The following is a 7,435-nucleotide window of genomic DNA, read 5'->3' as shown; positions in this document are numbered from 1 at the left end:
TGTGCCTGCTGATGGAGATGTAGGGGCAGACGAGTGGTAAAGCAGCACCTGCTGCTCTTGCAGTGCTTTTTGAGCTGCAAACAACTGAGGCTTTGTGGCTGTAATCAAAGTGTCTGGGGAACCCGCAGTCTGAGTGTGCAATCTTGGCCTGAGGTTGAGGAAATGAATGCTTTTGTCACTTATTCTGCTGCCTGGCAGCTTGGAGAATGCAGATATGCTGCAGGGAGTAGCTGAGTGGGTGACTTTTGATTCTCTGTAAATAGAAAATGAAAAATAGAGGTCTTTCAACAGTCCTAGAACTCCAGCATAAGGTTTCTGCAGGTCTGCTCTCAATTTCAGTCCTGTGAGCAATCAGAAATCTTGTCCGGTTATATTCCCTCTTCAGTAGGACGGTGATCATTTAACCTGCAGTGCAAACTATCTCATGCTGTGTGAATTACTGTGTCTAGTTCCCATAAATAATAACATTCATACCTATCAAAATAGGGCAGTTTTATGTGAATTCTGATATTTTTTTTTGTTAAAAGCTATATGGTCATGCATATTTCACTAAATATGTATTTAAAAACAACCACAACCAGTCCTCCAAACTTTTTTTTCCATGAGAAAAGGAATAATAAAAAACTACTCTTACTGAGATATGTTTTCTACTGTTGATGAAAATGTCAGGGAAAGAACTGTGTGCCCCTTCATAATTGTTTTTCATGGTCCCCATGGTACATATCAGCATTATGCCTACACTTCTTTCAGTTTGGTTTCAGCACAAACAGCTTTTGCATAGCTTTAATTCCCATGCCAAACTTTTATCAAAATTATCTCTTAAATATGCTAAGCAAAGAGGTTAGAGCTCTCTATATTTGTTAAACAAATTAGTGTCAGAGATCCCAAACAATTCTAAAACAGAAAAAATGAGAAAGGCAGTGAAGGAGACAGCCAATTGGAAAAGTAATGAAAATCATTTTATAGATTAAAGGTCATAGAGTTGCTAATAAATTCTCAGTTCCCCCCATCCCAAAAAGCTCCCTATGAAAGAATTAATTTTGCTTTAAGTTAAAACTTCTCTATGACTATCCCCCTACAGAAAATATATTAACTATTTAAAATATGGCCTTGGAAATGTGGACTTGGTGATTGGAGTGGCTGAAGAACTAACACCTTCTTAGTTTAGGTTAAGCATCTGTATGTATTTGGATGTATAATTGTATATATGTAATATATCCTTACTTGATTCACTCTGTCTGCGCTCATCTTCCTAGCAGGAAAGCTGTTAGGCTCTACTGCTTCTTCCAGTGGGCAGCCAAAGCTCCTACTGCAGAGCCTTCTTCCCTCAATTTCTATCTCACCTCCAGCCATGACTACTTCTTGCCTCCCAAATATGTTCATCACTTACACACAACTATGTGACCAAGCACATATCCAGGGCTCCACAGAAGGCTCCGATCAGCAATCCATTTACAAAGATGCCCAGGGGTTTACAGCCAGGATAGTTAATTCCTGAAAACTTATAACTTCTAAAGAAAGCCAGAGAGTGTAGCTTTCATGCTCTTCATGTAAGGAAATCTCACAGTAATTTCAGACTTAGATGAATAAGAGGAATGATGAAATAGGAGTCAGTTATATGAGGAAATGGAAATGTACTGGAGAAAGAGGAAGAAAGCAAAGGAAGTACAATGAAAGGATCACTGGTATGTCAAACATTGGCAAAACAAAGAGAAAAAAAAGGAAAAACACAAAGAAAAGAATAAAATAAAAAGAAGCAACAGTCCCTGCAATTGAAATAGCAAATTTAAACCAGGAAGAAAGAGAAAAGGAAAAACCACTGCCTTGGGGTTGCTTGTAGTCATCTCTCTTTTGGAGGTGAGGCAGCTCAGCCTTCCCCAGTGGAGCAGAGAGCAGCTCTGGGCATCCCTCTCCCCTTCAGCTGATGGATGTGCTAGATTCAAGTATCCATGATGATAAACTTAAGCTTGAGCTGCCTGAATTGTCACTAAAGCAGATACTGTCCATGCACACAGTAATTTAGGCAAAAGTGGCCTGTGCACATGAACAGTGGAACAGAGAAGGTCCACGCACACTCTATATTTGTTTGTTTGGGCAAATAGGGTCCATGCATTTGGCCTTATCAGCAAGCACTGTGGAGACTTGCAGCAGAGGACTGAGCCAATGAAGCATTTATGCACTGTTACAGCTCCCTTCTGACAGCAAAAATAGCTCATAGGTTTTTGAAGGAGTCATGTGTCTGTCTGGCCAGATGACATGTTCTGGACACATAAATCAGGTGTTTCTTCATGGGGACAACTTTTCAGGAAGCTGTCAAACGTTGTATTAGTGTATTAAGAAAATAAAAAAATCACAAGAAAGTGGATGTTTGTTCACTGTTTATGAAGCAAATCAAATGAAAACTGTACTGTTACACAGCTGATAGATTTAATGAAGGATATCCTTGTTACAGGGTCTTTATATCGTATCCCTGTGAAGCTATGGGGATGAAAAAGTAAGCGTGAACAATTCCACAGGATTGCAGAGTTAAATGGGATCTACAGAAATGCATAACAAATGCCTGCTGTATTTCACTTGGGCTGGATTTCACTCAGGTTGATGTAGGCACAAATACTTCCTCAGCCAACTCGCCTTTGACATTAAAACATACAGAAATGCTCCCATGTTGCTTTTGAATAGCGTCACAATTGCTTACCTAGAAAAATAATTGTACCACTCACCATTACTGTCTAAAAGCTACATAAGCTAAATTTAACCCTTTGTGGCCTTTTCTTCTCTGTCAAAGTCAAGGTGCAAGTCTCACCCATCCCTCTCCTGTTCTTGATGCCTGTTCTGAGGTGGTATCATCCACCTCCTCATAGGCACCAGCACCTCACCTCACCTCCTGCTGGGCACTCATGACTCCCTGGCTGTGGCCATTGCCCATGTGCTTGCATATTTTCAGTCTTGGGAAGAATCGGTGTGGGTTCCTCTGCTCCTTCTGGGTGCAGTATTCTCCTTCCAGGTGAGCCTGCATCTGCCTTGTGTCTCTGCATGAGTCCAGCTGAGGCAAAGCTCTTTCAGGCAATGTGGTACAAAGTGGCAGTCCAGCTCCCACACTGTCTGTACACCCCAGAAAATAGGAGGCTTTCTTGCTTGGATGCTGCATGGGAAACTGAACTTTTGGTTTGTGTTTTTGAAGCAGCACTATGTTATGCTATTTGTTCTTCATAATCTCCTCAAGTCTCTTTTTCCACAATAAGAGTTGCCTATGTTTATCTTTGCTCTGCTTGGTTACAGATGCCTCAAAAGCTTTTCTGAACACTACACAGTGCCCAGTAGGAGCAATAGGAGAAGGCACTGTGCAGGCACTGCACTCCCGTCTCCACTGAGCCCTGCAGTGGCTGGGTACCACTGATTATGAAGCAAAACAACAGAGAAGTAGCTTCCATTGAACCTGAAACTGATGCAAAGATCAAAGCAGGAATGTGCAAAACACAACTTGAAAGACTACAGTTCAAGGAATCAAGCAGATGCTTTATTTTCTACCTTGTGATATATAGATGCAGAGTCAAGCCTCGAGTCACAGAAGTCAATATGCAACCTGACAGGAGACAGGATTTCACCTCCAGTGTTTTAATTCCTGGCTTATGTCAGAGCCACTACATTTCCCACATGTTTTTTTCTCTCATTCCACATTACTTCCACAGCCAGGGGGACTGTGCTCTTTACCACAGTTCCTGATCCTTCCTAGGAGTAACATGGATATTCTGCATGTAATCTCTATTTTCATCAGGCTTGTGATCTCCAAGAGTTATGCTTCTGTTTGGCCTCTGACAGCTCATTTAGCTGTCATGGTCTCATCTGGAGCTGTGACTCCTGCTCTGGCAAAATCTAATTTATGCGTTAGCATGTTGATGTTCTTTTTCATGGCTTACAATTTCACCAGACTTTGCTCCTTTGTGCTAAAATCTTCCATGTATCGTGTCTGCTAATTTATGTTTTTATTATTTGGAAAAAAGATGAGAGAAGCACTGTTAATACTTAATGAAGGAAGAAATAGTGAAAGACATTTTGCTAATGTTAAGAAAAAAGATGGCATCCTTTTAACCGAGACATTTAAGTGTTCCCATGCCTGGGAACAAGAAATTCTTGCAAGGGAAAAATGAGAGAAATCAAATGCCCATCTTTATCCTACTCATATGACTTTTTGTGTTTAAAGGAAGTGAAGTTTGTTCCTAGTGCCAATGGAACAGTCATTGTCCTTGAAGACTGCAAATACAAGGAAAAGAACTGCTTGTTTTCAAAAGCATTTCAAAGCATCACAATGTGAATATTGATGAGTGAAGAAAAGGACATCAGGTTTTCCGAAGGGCTTGAGTGAATTACAAGCCTGAACACCACCGCACTTGAATGATGATTTGGGAAGTGTGTCCCATGTGAGGCTGCACTCTATAGCCGCAGTGAGGCCTGGTGCAGTGCCATGCTCATGGGATAATCTGGTCTCCAGGGCTTCAGGTTATTCCCCTGGGTGGAGCTACCCTGCTATGAATGGGTTTATCAAAACTTCATCTTGACAATTTCATCCATGCTACAGTGAGTTGCTCAGCACAGACATGCTCATATGATCCTGAGAGACAAATGTGATATGGCACTATGATTCTAGAAGCAGACGAGTAATTTATGGTACTATCAAAATCATCTAGTCATCTGCTAGCATCTCACTATGACCAAGAGTCATTCACAGTTGGTGCTAAGGTGCTTTTGGGTGATTTTACTATGTGAGAACAACACTGCATAAAGCAACAGGAATTAGTGACAGTAAGGGAGGGACAACCTCTGGAAGTGTGTCATGTGACACTCAGAGAAAAGAAATATTTGGAAGGAAGAGGCTAAAGGAGCATTCTCTTAGAATAGAAGAGGAACAGATACAAAGGCTATAGAAACAGAAAAAAATAAAGGCTTACACAAACCTTGGTAAGTAAAACCTGACCGTGAGGAATCTCACAGTGATGGTGATGGCAAGTGATGTCTCACTTTAATGGAGACTACTTCTGCGTTGCATTGCTTTCAGTGGTTGGGAATACACATCATCAGCTCACTGCTGATGACAGAATATAATTGAAAAGAGGTTCCTGCTACAGTTATACCTAGGAATAATAATTTTGTCATGGTGTTCTGTAATTACAGAGTGCTACCTGTAACAATTTCTGAAAGGTCAAGAGATTTTCTTATGGGATAACAGAGTCTGTCTTCTGAAATCTGCAAATCTTGAGTAGAATTGAACAGCAACAGCTTCACAATTGTTCTGAAATCTGAGGCATCTCTCTTAATGTGTGGGAAAGAGTATTTATAGCAAGTTTACTACACGGCTTTATCTCCTTATTTCTGAAATTCCACTGAACAATAATGGGACCTGTGCAGGGAGAATGAATGAGATGGTATTGCCTCTTGTTTTCACTAGTAAAATGCTTGCAAGAAAGTTAGTTAAGTTTGCTAGCATTCCACCATATTCAGAGAAGTTTCTCCAGCCTGGAGGTGCTTCAAAGTAACTGAGGATTACTCTGACAATAATGAAGCTTTGCTTGTGATAATGCAGCCTGGCAGTCTATATCTATATCCGTGCCCAGAAAGACAAGACTCTGTGGAGCATTGGGAAGACAGCTGTTACTTGAAGGAATTTTCTATGTTTCCTGCTTTGGTGGGGAAGAAGCCCTAGGAGAAGGAAGCAGGGAGGAATATAGAAGGCAGACTCTATGTGAGTGGATAAACTGCTGCATGCACGGTGCTGCTAGACTACATTGCTCAGATTACTTTACCATTTCTTACAAAAAGAAGTCTGAATAAAGTTTACGTCTCTCCCCATCCTTCTGCTGACCCACAGTTAATTTGTCCTTCTATGTCACTGTCTGTCTCCAGTTCTGAGGTCTGAGGACTATCTTTTGCTTCTCATCCCTTCAACCCCTGCTGTCTCGAGCTTCCTTTCTTCATTTATTTCTTTTCATATTTTCATCTGTGCTGGCTCCTGTCTCACTGCCTGCAAGCATGCTCTTGCATATGCCCCATCAAAATAAAGCTCCTTTATTTACCCTGCCATTTACAATCCTATTTCCTTCCTCACCTTTGTTTCCAATATTCTAGGTCTATTCAAAGATGCTCTTGACTTGTCCTTTTGTGCCCACAAGTATTCCGAAGGCAGTCCTACCTCAGTTTTCTCTCATTAGTTCATTAGTTCTTAGAAGGCCCCTTCTATCATACCTTCACTGCTCTCCCATTGAAGCTGAATTCTTTTTTGGGAAACAATCTTTGCATGTTTTGGTTCCTAATGGAAGGGACATGGTACTAGTTGTTTGGGCTGTACTTCTGTCTCAGCAGCCCCTAATAATGGCTGCTTCCAAGGAGGAGCTGAGTAAAAGTGCTTGTTAAGTCCATGTTGGACCAGTCAGCGTGAATTTGTTAACAAAAACAAAAGGAGAAATGGAGAGTAATTTCTGTGTTCATTATGTTATCTGTCATCAAGAAAATGTCCCAAATTTCAACAAGATATTTTGGCAGTGCCTAGATCACAGAGGAACCAGGAACAGCTTGACATGGAGAACAGAGGCTGATGGAAGGGATTCTCCCAGCAAACACAAGGAGACATTGCTAAATTTGGGATTTTGTGTCTCACAGGTAGAGGCACATGTACCATGTGAAGACTTCAACACAAGTTGCAGAAATATCTACAGAGAGACCTGGGGGTTTCAGTACCTCACATCACAGCATCTAATGTCTATGTAACCACCTCAGAGTACTCACAACACATGATGATCATGAGAAAGGGCAAGCTGGACTATTCTGTGAACTTAGGGCCAAAAACAACAGTGAAGTTTCCGTTCACAAAGTTCAGAAAAACTGAGCTGGATTTTGATGAGCTATAAGAAACCTGTGTGTAAGGGTCTGTGTATTGGAATTCTCAAAATTCAGTTGCTGGAGCCAGCAGGTGGGAAGTGTTCAGTGGATTTCAGAGTGTTTAAGGGCTTTCTTGCTCCTTAGCCTTTCAAATCACAAGCACTCTAGAAAAATATTCACTTTCCTCTATCCCTTTCAGACTAATGGTGCAGAATGGCTTGCTAGAGTTAGAAAAGACAATCTAAGGGCTTGTATTTTAAGAAATTGACAAGGAATTAGTTCTTAAGACACTATCAATACCAAGTAGCAGTTATTTTCCTTAACAGCTCTCTGGTGAACACACGTCTTGCTGGCTTGTCAGAAGCTGGCAGAGGTGCCATGAAGATCTGAGTTCTGCGTTTAGATGTCTGAAGGTCCCTTGTTTGGATTCAGCTCACAGGTTTTATCCTCTTAGTTGTGCCTGATGGTGTTTTATGTTTCTTAGATCTGCATATGAATGGTAAATGGGCTGTGACAAATTTTGGAAGGACATCTAAAACAAAGCAAAGTATGGAATGATTAATTT

Source organism: Lagopus muta, chromosome 1, assembly GCF_023343835.1.
Source record: "Lagopus muta isolate bLagMut1 chromosome 1, bLagMut1 primary, whole genome shotgun sequence".
NCBI lineage: Eukaryota > Metazoa > Chordata > Aves > Galliformes > Phasianidae > Lagopus > Lagopus muta.
This window is presented reverse-complemented; position numbering follows the sequence as displayed.